We start from the raw sequence: 19,096 nt of genomic DNA on the forward strand, positions 1-19,096 counted from the left end.
ATCTGTTTTCTAAATCGCTTCTCTGCTCAGGCTGCAGCTACGCCCCCTTGTGTCGGTAGAACATATATCGCTCAGGGGCGTGAATGAGCCACCCCCCCGAGTGACACAGTTACACTGACCCAAGCGCCGGTGTGGGCAGGGCTATGGTGCTGGGAGAGCTTCTCCTGCCAACATGGCTACGGCTCTCGCTGGGGGTGGGGAGTCTCAGCGGCTACACTCTAGAGCTAATGGTGGGGCCGCTGCACCGGAGCCAGCGTGAGCTCCCCAGAGCAGCCACCACCTCAGGGCAGGGACGATGGCCCTGACTGGGGACACAGTACGGGCCTGTCACCTCCAGGGCACTGGGTTCTCTTCTGCCCCCGGCAGGAGTGAACAAACGTCTGTATGACGTGGTGACCATTCACAGACCAGTGAGGAATGAGCTGGTGTGAGGGGAGCTGATCTCGGTCCAGTGGCAGGTGGGCAGATGGCCACAGAACAATGACCAGCAGGAACACTGGAATCTATTGGCCATCAAAGCATGGAGGCCGAGGAGTGAATTTCCCACGGGACCGAACTCATCCTGTCCCCAGAGCTGCTCTCGGTAAATCCTGGTGAAGCACATTGACGGGACACCTCGGGGAAGCTTGCACAGCCATTGCTGGGGCTGCAGCTATTCTGTGGCTGGATATACAGAGACTCTTTCTCCAGTCCCTCAATTCAGCATTTCTCACGGGCAAGAAATTCAGAGTAAAATACGACAATAAAATATGATAATGATTAATGGGGAAAAACCTGTTTCTTTCTAGGTGTGAAACAGGGAAGTTCCAGCAGCTGGAGGACATGTCTCCTGATCTGGAAATCAGTCTTGGTTATTGGTGCCAAGAAAGCCAGTGCTCTGAAGGAGACTGAGGAAAATCAAAGGTACCGAGAAGGGAGCTGGGGGGAAACATTTCGGACTTCCGGAAGTGACGGGCTCTGACCAATTAGTGGCAATAGCTGCTAACATAAAACTGAAACAAATCAGAGTGAACCAATAAATTATCATTCCTGACTCAGGGGAAAAGGCTGGGTGGGGCCATGTTCCAAGGCAACAGCAAACGGTTCATAATCTGCAGTCATTTGAATGTGACTCGTTTTTCCACTAACAAGTTTCTCTGAAGTGGTGAGAAATCCAGGGTCCGGGGAAGGGAGCCGTGGCCCATTCTCCTGTCGGACAGTCCAGTCGTGGCTTAGTCCTGTTTATACATAGAGAAAAGAGTCCAGTACAAACAGTTTAATCCAGCGAGAAAGTCAGTCCATTGGCAGATAGAGCCGGGAGCTGGTGGGGGGCAGAGCTGGATTCTACCTCACTGTCTGACCTCTCCCTGTCTCGATCGTTACAGTGTGGAGAGGAACAATGACAGACCCCACAGGGGGGTGCTGGTTTGGTGCTTAACCACATGGCGAAGGAACGAGAGCCCCAAATTCCCCCTGGTGCTTTGGGAGCCGGGTTTGCTGTTTGAAATCTGCAGTTCTGATGACATCAGGCCTGGGCGTTTCTCTGGCCTTAGGGGGCTGCTTTGCTCACAGCTGTGATGGCCGAGTGGCTAAGGTGTTGGACTTGAAATCCAAGAGGGTTTCCCTGCACGGGTTCAAATCCTGCTCACAGCAAGACCACTGTTTTAGCCACAGCCCGTCTAAGAGGCCAGGGGTGGCTGAATCTCCCCCAAACTGCCGCCCATGCAGGGGGGAACACTGGGGATGTGGGGCGGGTCACCCCTCCGTGGGCCCATTGTCATCTTTCAAGTGCTGGAAGCAAAGCTCCAGAGAAGTGGGGGCCCAACCTGCACCCGGCTCCACTCTGCCTCTTAACCCGATGGCCCGCTCTGCCTCCTCCCATCCCCCCTCCGCCTCTTCCCCCGAAGGCCTGCGTCCCACCCCCGCTGGGCCTTTTCCCCCGAGCCCCCTCCCTCTCTCTGCCTCTTCCTGCCCCTGCTCCGCCTCCTTCCCCAGGGACCCCCCACCCCCTGCTCACCTAAGGTAGGAAAAAGTGATGGGTGCCTGGCCCCATGGCCCCCTGGCAGCCCCCCTTAGGGGAAATGGGCACAGAGGAGAAAGCAGCAGGTGAGTGGCGTCTTAGATCATAGAATTGGGAGGGACCTCAGGAGCTCAGCTAATCCAACCCCCTGCTCAGAGCAGGACCAATCCCCAGACAGATTTTTACCCCAGTTCCCTAAATGGCCTCCTCAAGGATTGACTTCACAACCGTGGGTTTAGCAGGCCAATGCTCAAACCACTGAGTTATCCTCTTGGGGGAAGTGAGGGGCAGGTAGGGGGGCATGGGGGAGGGGGCGGAGGGCAGTGAACAGCAAGTGGGCGGGGCCTTGGGGGAAGAGGATGAGCAGGGTCGGGGCCTCTGTGGCCGGGCCATGGTCTAGGCACCGGTGGCCCCCCAACTTCTAGGGGTCACTCATCTGAAACCCAGGATGAAAGTGACATGGGCCTGAGTCTTGTTGGGGCTGAGGCTACATCACACCTTTACCTTCGGGGCTCTACCGGGGCATGAAGCCCCCAGACACGGCCAGAGACAGGGCAAGGGGCCTCAGCACGGGAGAGAGTCAGGCCCAGAGTTAGACGAGGGGGGCAGAGAATATTCTTCATTCTGGTTAGTTACACGTCGCCCTTGCTAGAAATTCTTCCTGTATTTTCTCCAGTTCACTCCCTGACGCTGTATCTCTGCCCCGTTCCCCTGTTTGTGCCATTGAATTCTCAGGTTCTGTCAAATAATAGCAGCAATCCCGCCATACCACAGCAGCCTGAAATCTCAGCTCTCCCCCTCCCCTCGCGCTAACGAGAGAGAGGAGACCCAGGCAGCCAGTTTCTCTGGGACAGAAGACAAAGGACAGAGGCTTGTGGGAAGATGAGATCGGATGCTTGGCTGGAAAGAAGGGGCGTCTGGACTGGGGAGAGAAAACAGCCAGAGCCCACATGGATGCAGGAGAGACCTAGCTGGACTGTGCAGAGGGAGGTTAGGCCTGAGGCCCTGAGAGTTTCCTGTGCTGTGTTCAGATGCTCAATAAACCCCTCTCTTACACTGGCTGAGCATCACTGCAGTCTAGAGATCGGGGTTGCATTCTTCCTCTGGGAGTAGAGGCCCCAAGGTCCAGAGGGAGGGGACTCCCTGAGGGGCCCATGGCAGACAAGCATGCTCAGGTCTCAGAGAAGTGCCTTTCACGGAGGCAGAGGGGCCTTTACCCTCGAGAGAGAGTGACTGTCCAAGAAGGGCTGTCACACTGAAGGGGGTTCCTTCCAAGGACTGTATGGGGCTGAGAGACTGCACAAGTCCTGGGAGGCAGTGACACCATCCATGGCTAGATAAACAGAGGCTGGAAAGGGAAGTGATTCAGCTGTAGTGAGACTGATACTGGAACACTGCATCCCGTTCTGGTGTCCACATTTCAAAAATAAGGTTTTAAAAACTGGAGAGGGTGCAGAAAAGAGCCATATTTGAAGGATGGAGAAGATGTCTTATAAGGAGGCATTGAAAAGCTCAATCTGTTTAGAGGTGAGCTGATTGCAGTGTGCAAGTGCCTTCACGAGAGAAAACACCAAGTATTTAAAGGGCTCTTTGGTCTTGCAAAGAAAGGCATAACAAGAACCAATGGCTGGAAGCAGAAATCAGAAAAATTCTCATTGGAACAAGGCAGAGATTTGTAAGAGGGAGGGTGATTCATCACTGGAACAAGCTGCCAAGAGACATGATGGATTCTGCATCTCTTGATGTCTTCCAATGAAGACTAGAGGCCTTTGGAAGGTGCTTTAGTCAAAAAGAAGCTATTGTGATACACAGATGGGCTGGGATATGCAGGGAGTCAGATTAGATGCTCTAATGGTCCCTTCTGGCCTTAAGGCTACTAATTTATGAAAAACTGATGTTTTATTGTGTAGCGGCTCCATCCACAGACTGAACAGTCATTGAGTGCGGTGATCCAGGGGAAAGAACTCAAACACCCAACAAGGCTGGCCAGGGGCAGGACATCAGCTTTGAGGGGAGGGGTGGGTGTGGCAGTGACATCACAAAGGCCTTTTGCAGGAACTCGGCCTATTGGTCAAAGGTGGTGGGGAGGGGGTGACCTCACAGAGACACCCCGACATCAGCCGGGCAGGACAGAGGTGCAGGGCCAGGCCAGTCTCTGAGACCTCCCGGCTTTGCTGCCGCAAGTCTCCTTCGCGAGGTCTCTCCTCGAGGGCTGAGAGAGAATTAGGATTCATGGCTGTGAGCATGAGGAGGAACCTCTGTGGAGTTTTCTCCTTTCCTGCCACTGACTGTGCCGAAAACAAACTTCCCTTTTGACAAGGTGTAGTGAGTGGGTGTGGCTCCCCTCCTGCCCAGCAGAGGGAGCTCCCTCCCAGACACCCAAGTGGGCAGAGCTACCACCACCAGTCCCCGCCCCCCGGAAGTCAAGGGGCGGGACAGGAAGTAGAAAAGCCGGCAGCCAAAGCTCAGTCAGAGCCCAGCCACCGCCGGGAGCTCCTGACTGGGAGCCCTCCAGGGCCCGAGGCAGCTGCCCGGAGCTTCCCTGCGCCCGCTACGATGAGGAGCCGCCGGAGCTTCCCCGTGACCGGTACCCGGGGGAGCCGCCTGAGCAGGCCTGGCCGGACTTCCCGGAGGAGCTGCCGGACCTGCCACCAAGCCCTGGGCTGGAGGAGCCTATGCAGGTTGACTGGCCTGGAGCTGGCGCCACGGCCGAGGTAGGCCCTGAGGGGGAAGGTGGAAGTAGCCCGGGGGTAGCCGACCTCTGTCAGGCTGCAGACGCAGACGAGTCCATGTCCGTCTGTTGCGGTCAGGACCCCACTGACCAGCGGCAGTGATAGCTGCTGTTAGGGCCCCGGGCTGGGACACAGTGGAGTGGGTGGGCCTGTGTCCCGTCCCCCCCCCCGCCACCCCACTCACGGGTGGCAGTTTTCCCCCTCACCCAGGTGTAAGGACCTGGGCCTATACGCCTACTGTTAGTTTGCTGCTCAGCCCCTGCTCCAAAGGGCCTGAGCTCATTGCAATGTTTGCTGCTCAGCCGCTGCTCCAAAGGGCCTGAGCTCGTTGACCTGACTGCTGCTCAGCCCCTGCACAGAGGGCCTGAGCTTTCTAACGCTGTCTACTGTCATCCAGCCGGTCCAATAGGAGACGAGGAGTGAGTTGGTGTGGCTCCCCTCCTGCTGAGAGGAGGGTTGAGCCCCGGCTCAACCAATTACACAAGGTAAGAGGCTGAGAGAGGTTTGGAACCTGTTCAGTCTGATCCACCTGGCGCAGGCAGCATTCTAGGCCCAGGAAACACTGGCTTCAGGTGGCAGAATTTGATTCCCTACCTAGGATTTGATGGTTGGAATCCCTGGGGACACTGGGGTTTGTCCTTTTTGGTTTCCCTTTTCCTCTTTCCTCCCTCCTTTCTCCTCTTCTCTTGCTTCTTTTCCCCCTTTCCCCTGCTTCCCTCCCTCTACCAAGGAGGGGTGTGTGGAGTGTGGGCGGGGGAGGGAGGTTGCTCTCATTGCGGGAGGTCCTCACCAAGAGGTGGGGCTGGATCTGAGAGTGATCTCCTCTGATGGTGACCTGGGCCGTCCTTTGGGACATCTGGTGAGACCCCTCAGCCTCCCGCCCCTCAGAGTCTCAGTGCTGATTGGCCGAGCAGGGGGCTATTAACAGCAAGGAGACTCCAATATACAACCAATCCTAGGCATGGGATTAATCTTGCTGCTTCTCTCTATTAATTGTCTTTTAGCAGGTCATGATTTCCTCTAATGTTCTAGGTCTTCTAAAATACTTGCTGAATAGTTACTATGAACCACTGTTGGTCTGTAGCTCACTTGAGAGCCTGTACCCCTTTCTGCTCTGCCTCTTAACCCAATGCCCTGCTCTGCCTCCTCCCATCCCCCCTCCGCCTCTTCCCCCAAAGGCCTGCGCCCCACCCCCTGTGACGATGAAGTTCTGGCGGGACCCAACTGAGAGTACCAAATCAGGACCAATTGCTTAAACAGGGCAGTCACAGCCCTAGGCTGGGGTTTTTCCACCTCTAAGGCAAACCAAACCAGCCAGACAAAAGGGACTTCGGTCTCACCCCACTGGCTAACCACAAGTCACACAAGCAATTTCCTTAGACACTCCAGTCTCCCAGTATCACCACCAGTGCCACTCGTCCTGGGGATGAATGATTATGAAAACCAACACCCCAATAAAAGAAAAAGGTTCTCTCGATCCCAAAGGACCAAGCCCCAGACCCAGGTCAATGTACACATCAGATCTTACCCACATCACGCTGTTGCCAATCCTTTAGAATCTAAAGGTTTATTTACAAAGGGAAAAAGGTAGAGATGAGAGGTAGAATTGGTTAAATGGAATCAATTACATACAGCAATGGCAAAGTTCTTAGTTCAGACTTGCAGCAGTGATGGCATAAACTGCAGGTTCAAATCAAGTCTCTGGAACATCCCCCTGTGACGGTGCTTCCCGTGGGAGCCAGCTGAGGTCACTCAATCAGGGTGAACTGCAAACCAAACGGGGCAGACAAACCCCAAACGCTGGTGGTTATTCCAATACTTAGATTTACCAACCAGCACAAAACAGCTTCTACAATACCTTACTGGTCACTTAGAAGTCCAAACCACGCAGTTCCCTTAAAGTGCCCAGCCTCAGGCCTCCGTCCAGACACACCTGTCAGATATGATGATGATTCCTGAGAATCTTACTTCATCATATAAAAGAAAAGGTTCTTCCAATCCCAAAGGATCAGCCACATACCCAGGTCCAATTATAACTTAGATCTTACCCAAAATACACGCTATAGCCAATTCTTATTAACTAAGCTAAAATTTATTAAAAAAGAAAAGAGAGAGTGTGTTGGTTAAAAGATTAATCTACAGACAGACTTGAATTCAATTCTTGAGGTTCAGATACACAGCAGAGATAAGCTTGTAGTTGCCAAAAGTCCTTTTAGAAATAGTCCATAGATTATAGTCCAATTTCCATATTCAGGGTGGCTCCAGTCAATGACTGGGGATCTCAATCCTTGTGGCTTAAGGTTTCCCCCTCTTGAAACCCAAAGCAGATCTGAGATGAAGAAGGATCGTGTCCCAGGCTTCTTATACATTTCCAGCAGCCTTTGGGCCTGAGAAAACAATAGGCTTAACTCCTTCTCCCAAACATCCTGGCAATTAGCACAGAGTAATTTATCCATTAAACAGTTCAGATACAGGTTAGCACAACCTTCAAAGAGACACATAGACAATAATACTATTTCACTCAAGTATTATCATAAATGTTAATATTCCCTTTTTGATCTTTGAATTAAAACTATAGCAATAGACAAGACTTGTTTGCTTGCATTACAAGACCTGAGCAAACATCTCCCCTTCTACCTCTAACAATGCAGACTTGCATTTCAAAGCTCTAGTCATTTACATATCTTCCTAACCAGTCCTCAAGGTTCACCCATGGGTCAGGTCAGTCTATGAGTTAATTAACTCTTTCTGGCCCTGTCACCTTTCAATGAGATATTATATCACAGTCATAACGTCACACCCCCAACGCAAAATTGATGCAGGAAGGGATGACACAAACATCACTGAGTGCATCCTAAAAGCTCCCCATCCTGGGTTTTGTCTTATTACAGCTTGTATTGGGTTAGAAGCCATGTTACTGTATAACAGAAATGGTTTACCCAGCTCATGTTCAATAACATGATTGAATCTTTTTATGAACTCAAGGTATAACTTGGTCAGCTTTTGCAGCATGGTTCCTGTATGTTTCATGTGATTTTGCCAAGAGCTAAAGAAACTAGCTATTTTATCTATACAGGTTCTGGCAAATGTTAGAAACCCAATTAACATCAAATCAACCTAGATATTAATGTTGTTCACAGTGTAGGAATCTTGGCATTTAGCCGTGAAAGCAATATGGTAATGTGCCTCAGTTTCCATTTTCATACAGCACATTAGGTCTGGCTGGAGTGTCTTTTCTTCTATGAAAAGTTCCAAGATTGTTTACAGGCACTAACAGTGAAACATCAGTATAACACAGCCTTTTAACATAAAGTGGGATCTTATGCATTACTTTTAACATGTTCAAGGGATTTTCCATAAGATTAGGCACATTGTACATTCTTACATTTCTTGATAATAGCAACACATTAATTACAAACATTACCATCAGCAATAACAACATATCTATTGCAAGTGTCCATCTACAATCATTTTTGCTATGCCACACCTTTGGCTCAATACCATTGGGGTTTTGGCCTTTTAGGGTTACCCTGTGGCTTTTCTTTGCAAAATTAAGTTCTTTCTTTTCTCCTTGTCCTGAAGGATTAAACCCTGATTTCTTTTGTTTAACAGAAGTCACTGGCTGATGGGGTGGGCTCTCTTTGCTAACAGCTATTAGCAAGTCTTTCTTCTCCCTGCCAGCCAAGTAATTCGCATCAACACAGACACTAGCTTTTAACTTCTTAGCTGCTATGGATTCCAAGGCTGGACTTTGTCTTACAGAGATACCACACAAATCCAAAGGGTCTGAGGGCGAGAGCTGGCTTGCTCTCCCCTGCCTCCTCAAGCATTCAGCCATAAAACTGTTCTGCTTTGAAACACCAGTAACTGAATCTGTCCTCAGATCCTGAAGCACAGACTGCTCACTTACAGATTCAGCATGGAGACATTCCTGTCCCAACTCCATTGTCTTCCCAACACGCTGGCCACACACAGCCACTTGATTATGGGGCTGCTCAACTTTCTTAACAGCTCTTACTCCATCTGAGACCTTTTCAAAGCTGCCCACACTGGATCTTTCACAAGGAAAGTCAGTGGATCCATTCACAACAGAAAATTTCTGGCTGTTAGGAACTGAAACTTTCTTGATTAAATCACTTTCACACTCTTCAGTTGCAGTAAACTGCTTGCACAGATTACCAGGAGGATTTCTCTCCTTAGCAGCTTCTCTAAGCAACAATTTACCTTTCACAGAAATTCTGCTCTTACCCTCTTCACCCAGGGCTTGCTCTAAAGGAACACTTTTCTGAGCCACAACAGACTCTTTCTGGGTTTTACGTACATTCATGATCACCTTTGGCCCTTCAGGCAGATTTCTACACAATTCCCTTTTAGGCAAACTCATAGACTCACTAGATAAAAGGTTAGAGGTTTTCTCCTTCCCTCTGCAACTTTCCTCATAGTCACTGGCAACTTGCATGTTGTCAGGCTCAACACCCACAAGTTTAGGAATTATTTCCTTCTTGTTACAAGTTGTTAAACTGCCAGTAGGCAACACAATTAAATCACCTTCATGCTCTCCTTGTGCCCTGGCTGGGGTATCACCCTGATCAGACAGAGTTGCTACACCCTTTCCCAACCCCACATTAGCAACTGGCAAACTACAAGCACCAGAATTGTCTGTTCTCTGGGATTTTGCTAAGACACTAACTGGATGCAACCTAGTCACAGTGCCATTCTCCCCAGCAGACACAAACTCAGGACCATTCCCTTCCTGGGCTTTAGCTGTATTTACAACCCACTTTAAAACAACTGAATCACCCTCAACCATCACAGGCTGAAAGGCCCCTTCTGTCTGCTCCACAGACACAGAAGAGCCGGAGACACATTCTCCTTCACCAGACACACAGCTTGGAATGTTACTTCCCTTGTCCCAGCACACAGGGCTGTTCACAGACAACTGCTTGGAGACTGGGGTAGCTCCCTCCATAGGCAAGTCAATACCCCTGACAGACACAGGCACATTCCCTCCACTGTCACATTTCTCCACACAGGAAACAGGTAAGGGACAGGGACACTTATTTTCCACTATCCCTCCCTTTCCAAACTGTTGACTAGACAAAGCCATTAGCTCACAAGGCTGCCTAGGCTTATCCAGACTTTTCCTGCCAGGCACATTGCCACTCCCAACAGATAAACTGCTGCTCTTCTCACTACACTGAGCTACTTCCAGCAAATCACAGTTATTCTTTTCAGGTTCACTTTTACAAGCTGTACTAGCCACCAATCCATTACCCATCACAAATCTACCCTCTCCTTCCTCAGTTAGGGCTTCCACTTGAGTATTTACTTCAATTTGCTCCTGAGAAACATTTTCCTCACCCAGGAGATCTTTCTGCTCCTGATCTAACTTCAGATTTACTTCTGAGACATCAAACAGACATTCAGAAACTTCATTCCCAGACACACTGCTTATTTGCACAGACAAACAGCTATTTCCCACCAGGTTAGAATCCCCCTCTCCCCAGCCATAGCAAAACGGGTTAAACACAGAGAACTGCCCAGAGTAATACCACATATCAACACAGTTATAAACTGGATTTTCCAGAGGATACAGTCTCTGCCGTTCTTCCATTGCTTTTTTGACTTGGAGCTGGAGTCTAGCAGTTTCTTGTTGCATCTTGTGAGTCTCCTGTTGCATCTGTCGAGTTTTCTCCTCAGCAGCCAGCAGCTCCAGACGTCCCTTACGAGCTTTTTCTTCTCTTAGCAGCCTCTCTCTCTTTCTCTCGGCCGCCTCTCTCTTTCTCTCGGCCGCCTCTTTCTCCAGCTGGGCCAAGGCTTGCTTCTCTTCCATTCGAATTTCTGCCAGTTCTTGTTCATAATCAAACTGCAGGCTGTCTCTCAAGGCTTGCAGTTTCCTTGCTTTTCCTGACGCTTTCTGTCTCATGGTCACTGACCTTTAACCAATCAAACTCTCAATCCCAAATTTAAAATTTGGATAGCGTGGGGTTCTGACCCAAAGCTTAATTGAGCTGGTTCTGTGGATCCAAGCACGACTACGCCACTGTGACGGTGCTGCCCGTGGGAGCCAGCTGAGGTCACTCAATCAGGGTGAACTGCAAACCAAACAGGGCAGACAAACCCCAAACGCTGGTGGTTATTCCAATACTTAGATTTACCAACCAGCATAAAACAGCTTCTCTAGTACCTCACTGGTTACTCAGAAGTCCAAACCCCGCAGTTCCCTTAAAGTGCCCAGCCTCAGGCCTCCGTCCAGACACACCTGTCAGATATGATGATGATTCCTGAGAATCTTACTTCATCATATAAAAGAAAAGGTTCTTCCAATCCCAAAGGGTCAGCCACATACCCAGGTCCAATTATAACTTAGATCTTACCCAAAATACATGCCACAGCCAATTCTTATTAACTAAGCTAAAATTTATTAAAAAAGAAAAGAGAGAGAGTGTTGGTTAAAAGATTAATCTACAGACAGACTTGAATTCAATTCTTGAGGTTCAGATACACAGCAGAGATGAGCTTGTAGTTGCCAAAAGTCCTTTTAGAAATAGTCCATAGGTTATAGTCCAATTTCCATATTCAGGGTGGCTCCAGTCAATGACTGGGGATCTCAATCCTTGTGGCTTAAGGTTTCCCCCTCTTGAAACCCAAAGCAGATCTGAGATGAAGAAGGATCGTGTCCCAGGCTTCTTATACATTTCCAGCAGCCTTTGGGCCTGAGAAAACAATAGGCTTAACTCCTTCTCCCAAACATCCTGGCAATTAGCACAGAGTAATTTATCCATTAAACAGTTCAGATACAGGTTAGCACAACCTTCAAAGAGACACATAGACAATAATACTATTTCACTTAAGTATCATCATAAATGTTAATATTCCTTTTTTGATCTTTGAATTAAAACTATAGCAATAGACAAGACTTGTTTGCTTGCATTACAAGACCTGAGCTAACATCTCCCCTTCTACCTCTAACAATGCAGCCTTGTATTTCCAAGCTCTAGTCATTTACATATCTTCCTAACCAGTCCTCAAGGTTCACCCATGGGTCAGGTCAGTCCGTGAGTTAATTAACTCTTTCTGGCCCTTTCCCCTTTCAATGAGATATTATATCACAGTCATAACGTCACACCCCCGCTGGGATGGGTCCTCAGTCCCTTGTGTAGAACTTCAGTTTGTAGCAAAGTCCCTCCAGAGGTAAGAAGCAGGATTGAAGACAAGATGGAGATGATGCATCAGCCTTATATAGGCTTTTCCAGGTGTAAGAACCTCTTTGTTCTCACTGTGGAAAAACACCGCAAAATGGAGTCTGCAGTCACATGGACAAGTCTCTGCATACCTTGCTGAGTCACAAGGCGTGTCTGCCTTCTCTCCATGGGTCAATTGTGTAGCTGATGGTCCTTAATGGGCCATCAAGCAGGCTACGCAGAGCTAACACCAGCTTGTCTGGGATGCTTCCCCCAGAAGCACAGCACCAACTTGAAATACAGACAGCACAGAGCCAACATTTATAACTTCAACTAAAAATGATACAGACAGCATAATTATAACCAGCAACCCATAACCTGGTCTTAGACACCTTAGATGACCCCCTTTACCTAAGATTTGGTGCCACTACAGGACCTTGGTTGCAACCCATGTTCTATATGGTCCCAGTTTATATCAATAACGTCACACCCCCAACGCAAAATTGATGCAGGAAGGGATGACAAAACATCGCTGACTACATCCCAAGAGCCCCCTTTCCTTGGATCTGTCTCACTACAGCTAGTGTTGAGCTAGAGGCCGTACCAGTGTATAACAGAAATGGCTTATCAAAGTCATGTTCAATAACATGAATGAATCTCTCTACAAACTCAAGGTATAACTTGGTTAGCTTTTGCGGCATGGTTCCTGTATGTTTCATGTGATCTTGCCAAGAGCTAAAGAAAACAGCTACTTTATCCATACCAGCTCTGGCCAATGTTTGGAACCCAATTAACATTAAACCAATGTAGATATTGATGTTGTTCATAGTACAGGAATCTTGGCATTTAGCCATGAAAGCAATATGGCAGTGTGCCTCAGTTTCCCCTTTCATACAGCACATCAGGTCTGGAATGTATTTTCCCCTGTGAAAAGTTCCAATACTGTTTACAGGCATTAACTGTGAAACATCAGTATAGCAAGGCCCTTTAACATAAAGTGTGTTTTCATTTATTCCTTTCAACATGTTCAAGGGATTTTCCAAAAGATTGTACATTTTTACAGTTCTTGGCAATAGCAACACATTAGTTACAAAAATTAGCATTAGCAATAACAACAAATTCATTGCAAGTGTCCAACTACAAACATGTTTGTCATGCCACACCCTTGGCTCAATACCACTGGAGTTTGGGCATTTTAGGGTTAATCTGTGGCTTCCCTTTGCAAAATTCAGTCTTCTCTCTCCTTCTTGTCCTGCAGGATTAAACCCTGATTTCTCTTGCCTAACTGAATTCACTGGCTGATGGGGCGGGCTCTCTTTGCTAACAGCTATTAGCAAGTCTTTCTTCTCCCTGCCAGCCAAGTAATTCGCATCAACACAGACACTAGCTTTTAACTTCTTAGCTGCTATGGATTCCAAGGCTGGACTTTGTCTTACAGAGATACCACACAAATCCAAAGAGTCTGAGGGTGAGAGCTGGCTTGCTCTCCCCTGCATCCTTACGCATTCAGCCATAAAACTGTTCTGCTCTGAACCACCAGTAACTGAATCTGTCCTCAGATCCTGAAGCACAGACTGCTCACTCACAGATTCAGCATGGAGACATTCCTGTCCCAACACCATTGTCTTCTCAACAAGCTGGCCACACACAGCCAGGTGGTTATAGGGATGCTTAACTTCCTTAACAGCTTCTACTCCATCTGAGACCTTTTCAAAGCTGCCCACACTGGATCTCTCAAAAGGAAAGTCAGTGGATCCATTCACAACAGAAAATTTCTGGCTGTTAGGAACTAAAACATTCTTGATTAAATCACTTTCACACCCTTCAGTTGTAGTAAACTGCTTGCACAAATTACCATGAGGATTCCTTTCCTTATGAGCTTTTCTAAGCAGCAATTCACCCCTCACAGAAATTCTGCCCTTCCCTGCTTCACCTAGGGCTTGCTCTAAAGGAACACTTTCCTGAGCAACCAGAGATTCTTTCTGGGTCTTTCTTACATTCAGAATCACCTCTGGCCCATCAGGCAGATCTCTACACAATCCCCTTTCAGGCAAACTTATAGACTTCCTCGATAACAGGTTAGAAACAATCTCCTTTCCCTGGCCTGGAACAAGTTCAGGAATCTTTTCCTTCTTGCTACAAGTTGTCAAACTGTCAGTAGGTAACCCAATTAAATCACCTTTATGCTCTCCTTATGCCCTGGCTAGGGTATCACCCTGATCAGACAGAGTTGCTACACCCTTTTTCAACCACACATTAGCAACTGGCAAACTACAAGCACCAGAATTGTCTGTTCTCTGGGATTTTGCTAAGACACTAACTGGATGCAACCTAGTTACAGTGCCATTCTCCCCATCAGACACAAACTTAGGACCATTCCCTTCCTGGGCTTTAGCTGTATTTACAACCAACTCCGAGACAACTGAATCACCCTCAACCATCACAGGCTGAAAGGCACCTTCTGTCTGCTCCACAGACACAGAAGAGCCGGAGACACATTCTCCTTCACCAGACACACAGCTTGGGATCTCATTTCCCTTGTCCCAGCACACATGGCTGTTCACAGACAACTGCTTGGAGACTGAGATAGCTTCCTTCATAGGCAAGTCAATACCCCTGACAGAGACAGGCACATTCCCCTCACTGTCACATTTCTCCACACAGGAAACAGGTAAGGGATATGGACACTCATCTTCCACTATCCCTCCCTTCCCAAACTGCTGATTAGACAAAGCCATCAGCTCACAAGGCTGCCTAGGCTCCTCCAAACTTTCCCTACCAGGCACATTGCCACTCCCAACAGATAAGCTGCTGCTTTTTTCACTACACTGAGCTACTTTCAGCAAATCAGTTACCCATTTCAGGTTCACTTTTACAAGCTGCACTAGCCACCAATCCATTACCTATCACAAATTTACCCTCTCCTTCCTCAGTTAGGGCTTTAACCTGACCATTTACTTTAATCTGCTCCTGAGAAACATTTTCCTCACCAATGAGATCTTTCTGCTCTTGATCTAACTCCAGATTTCCTTCTGAGACATCAGACCGACATTCAGAAACTCCACTCACAGACACTGTGCTTTTTTGCACAGACAAACCTTTGGAGCAACCCATCTCAGGCAAATCATTGCTCACAATAGACACAGGTTTAAGATCACTCCTCTCCTGTGACTGGCTACCTGGACTGAACAAAGCTTTAATATTTTCTCCAATTAAAAGATCTTTAGGCAATAACTTCCTGACGCCAGCTATCACTTCATGCTGAGCCCCATTCCACTCAAGGTGGATTCTGGCTAAAGGCACACGGATAGTAAACTCACAGAGGATCACAACATTCACACTCTGATTTGGTAAATAATCTTCCTCTTTGACCAGATCTGCTCTAACAAGAGTGATGTTAGAAGCCATAATTTGCCCTAAGCAGCTTTTACCATTGACTTTTACACTCTCTATGAATTTTCCATTACCATTCCCATACATAGCACTGGCACAATTTATGGGGCCACCCTCTACTGAACACACAGTAACAGCATTGACATAAAAGGTGGCATTGTTGGGGTACATTTGGTTACCCCCAGACAACTGCTCAGAGTTATACAACATACCAACATTGTTACAAACTGGACTTTCAAGAGGATACAGTCTCTGCTGTTCTTCCATTGCTTTTTTGACTTGGAGTTGGAGTCTAGCCGTCTCCTGTTGCATCTGTCGAGTTTTCTCCTCAGCTCCAGACGCCTCACACGAGCTTTTTCTTCTCTCTTAGCAGCTTCTTTCTTTCTCTCAGCCGCCTCTTTCTCCAATCGAATTTCTGCCAGTTCTTGCTCATAATCAAACTGCAGGCTGTCTCTCAAGGCTTGCAGTTTCCTTGCTTTTCCTGACGCTTTCTCTCTCATGGTCACTGATCTTTAACCAACCAAACTCTCAATCCCAAATTTAAAATTTGGATAGCGTGGGGTTCTGACCCAAAGCTTAATTGAGCTGGTTCTGTGGATCCCAGCACGACTATGCCACTGTGACGATGCAGTTCTGGCGGGACCCAACTGAGAGTGCCAAATCAGGACCAATTGCTTAAACAGGGCAGTCACAGCCCTAGGCTGGGGTTTTTCCACCTCTAAGGCAAACCAAACCAGCCAGACAAAAGGACTTTGGTCTCACCCCACTGGCTAACCACAAGTCACACAAGCAATTTCCTTAGACACTCCAGTCTCCCAGTATCACCACCAGTGCATTCGTCCTGGGGATGAATGATTATGAAAACCAACACCCCAATAAAAGAAAAAGGTTCTCTCGATCCCAAAGGACCAAGCCCCAGACCCAGGTCAATATACACATCAGATCTTACCCACATCACGCTGTTGCCAATCCTTTAGAATCTAAAATCTAAAGGTTTATTTACAAAGGGAAAAAGGTAGAGATGAAAGGTAGAATTGGTTAAATGGAATCAATTACATACAGTAATGGCAAAGTTCTTAGTTCAGGCTTGCAGCAGTGATGGAGCAAACTGCAGGTTCAAATCAAGTCTCTGGAACATCCCCCGCTGGGATGGGTCCTCAGTCCCTTGTGTAGAGCTTCAGTTTGTAGCAAAGTCCCTCCAGAGGTAAGAAGCAGGATTGAAGACAAGATGGAGATGAAGCATAAGCCTTATATAGGCTTTTCCAGGTGTAAGAACCTCTTTGTTCTCACTGTGGAAAAACACCACAAAATGGAGTCTGCAGTCACGTGGACAAGTCTCTGCATACCTTGCTGAGTCACAAGGCGTGTCTGCCTTCTCTCCATGGGTCAATTGTGTAGCTGATGGTCCTTAATGGGCCATCAAGCAGGCTACTCAGAGCTAACACCAGCTTGTCTGGGATGCTTCCCCCAGAAGCACAGCACCAACTTGAAATACAGACAGCACAGAGCCAACATTTATAACTTCAACTAAAAATGATACAGACAGCATAATTATAACCAGCAACCCATAACCTGGTCTTAGACACCTTAGATGACCCCCTTTACCTAAGATTTGGAGCCACTACAGGACCTTGGTTGCAACCCATGTTCTATATGGTCCCAGTTTATATCAGTAACGTCACAGCCCCGCTCAGCCTTTCCCCCGAGCCCCCTCCCTCTCTCTGCCTCTTCCTGCCCCTGCTCCGCCTCCTTCCCCAGGGACCACCCCCCCGCTCATCTAAGGCAGGAAAAAGTGATGGGTGCCTGGCCCCATGGCCCCCTGGTAGCCACCGTTAGGGGAGTCGCAAGCAGCAGGTGAGTGGCGTCTTGGGGGAAGAGTGAGGGGCAGGTAGGGGGCCTGGGGGCAGAGGCAAGTGAACAGCAAGTGGGCAGGGCCTTGGGGGACGAGGATGAGCAGGGGCGGGGCAGCAGGTGAGTGGCGTCTTAGATCATAGAATTGGGAGGGACCTCCGGAGCTCAGCTAATCCAACCCCCTGCTCAGAGCAGGACCAATCCCCAGACAGATTTTTACCCCAGTTCCCTAAATGGCCCCCTCAAGGATTGAATTCACAACCGTGGGTTTAGCAGGCCAATGCTCAAACCACTGAGTTATCCTCTTGGGGGAAGTGAGGGGCAGGTAGGGGGGCTGGGGGAGGGGGCGGAGGGCAGTGAACAGCAAGTGGGCGGGGCCTCGGGGGAAGAGGATGAGCAGGGGCGGGGCCTCTGTGGCCGGGCCATGGTCTAGGCACCGGTGGCCCCCCAACTTCTAGGGGTCACTCATCTGAAACCCAGGATGAAAGTGACATGGGCCTGAGTGTTGTTGGGGCTGAGGCTACATCACACCTTTACCTTCGGGGCTCTACCGGGGCATGACACCCCCAGACATGGCCAGAGACAGGGCAAGGGGCCTCAGCACGGGAGAGAGTCAGGCCCAGAGTTAGACGAGGGGGGCAGAGAATATTCTTCATTCTGGTTAGTTACACGTCGCCCTTGCTAGAAATCCTTCCTGTATTTTCTCCAGTTCGTTCCCTGCAGAAGTGAGAGTAAGGTCGGCCATGCCCGTAGCCCTTTAAATCACCACTGGAGACCCCAGCCGCAGCTGCTGCCCCGGCGGCTCCAGCAACAGGGCTCGGGCAGCGATTTAAAGGGTGCAGGGCTCTGCTGTGGTAGCAGCAGCCGGAGTCCTGGGCCTTTGAATGGCCCCAAGCTCTGGGGCTCACAGCAGCATCCGCAGCTGGTAGCTCTGGCAGTGATTTAAAGGGCCCAGGGCTCCCAGCCGCCTCTACTGCAGTCAGAGCCCTGGGCCCTTTAAATCTCGATTCAAAGGGCCTGGGGCTCTAAAAGACCTGCCTCTTCCACCTGAGGGCCCGCCCTTTCTGGTCGAGGCCCCGCCCCCCGCTCAGGACTCCCGCCTACCGGTAAGTCCTTTAAGTGACTTTCACCCCTGACTCCCTGACTCTGTAGCTCTGCCCCGTTCCCCTGTTTGTTCCTCAGAATTAGCAGGTTCTGTCAATTCATAGCAGCAATCCTGCCATAACACGACAGCCTGAAATCTCAGCTCTCCCTCTCCCCTCGCGCAGGACTTGTTGCTAGCTGAACTGGAGAAAAAGTGTCAATGGGAGCTGCAGGAAGCAGCAGCCAGCACATCCCTTGGCCTATGCTGCTTCCCGCAGCCCCCATTGGCCTGGAACAGTGAACGGCAGCCACTGGGCACTGTGGGGCTCCATGCCTGCCGATGCTCCAGGTAAACAAACCGTCTCGGCCCGCCAGCGGCTTACCCTGAGCGACCCCTGATTGTGACTCTGGATCCAGACACGGCTCCTCCCCAACTCGGCCTGTTCGAGGATCGGAAAAGTGTGAGATGGGGACACACCTGGCAGAATCGGTCCAACAAGCCCGAGAGATTTGACTCTAGGGCCTGTGTGCTGGGTGATCTGCCGGTCCCGCACCTTCGGCATCCACCGCCGAATTGCCGCCGAAACCGCGGGACTGGCGGACCTCCCGCAGAAACGCCGCCGAAGGCAGCCTGACTGCCGCCCTCACAGTGACCGCCAGGCTACCCCCCACCCCGGCTTGCCGCCCCAGGCACGCGCTTGCTGCTCTGATCCCTGGAGCTGCCCCTGCATGGGGACAATCAGCTGGTCTTCTGTAGTCTCTGGTGTTCACCTCACTGTGGCCTGGGAAGACTCCCATCTGTCAAGCTAGCAGAACCTCTTCTACCCCCTTAGCTCCTGGCCTCTATGATCCTG

General features: G+C 49.4%; 1 non-coding gene across 1 annotated transcript; it reads left to right on the top strand.

Moving 5' to 3' along the window:
• The first annotated feature begins 1,550 nt into the window (after positions 1 to 1,550).
• TRNAS-UGA lies at positions 1,551 to 1,632 on the top strand. Its single transcript has one exon. It is a non-coding gene; the product is annotated as a tRNA-Ser (tRNA).
• The last annotated feature ends 17,464 nt before the right edge of the window (positions 1,633 to 19,096 follow it).

The sequence above is a fragment of the Mauremys mutica genome, chromosome 21 (genome assembly GCF_020497125.1).
Source record: "Mauremys mutica isolate MM-2020 ecotype Southern chromosome 21, ASM2049712v1, whole genome shotgun sequence".
Lineage (NCBI taxonomy): Eukaryota > Metazoa > Chordata > Testudines > Geoemydidae > Mauremys > Mauremys mutica.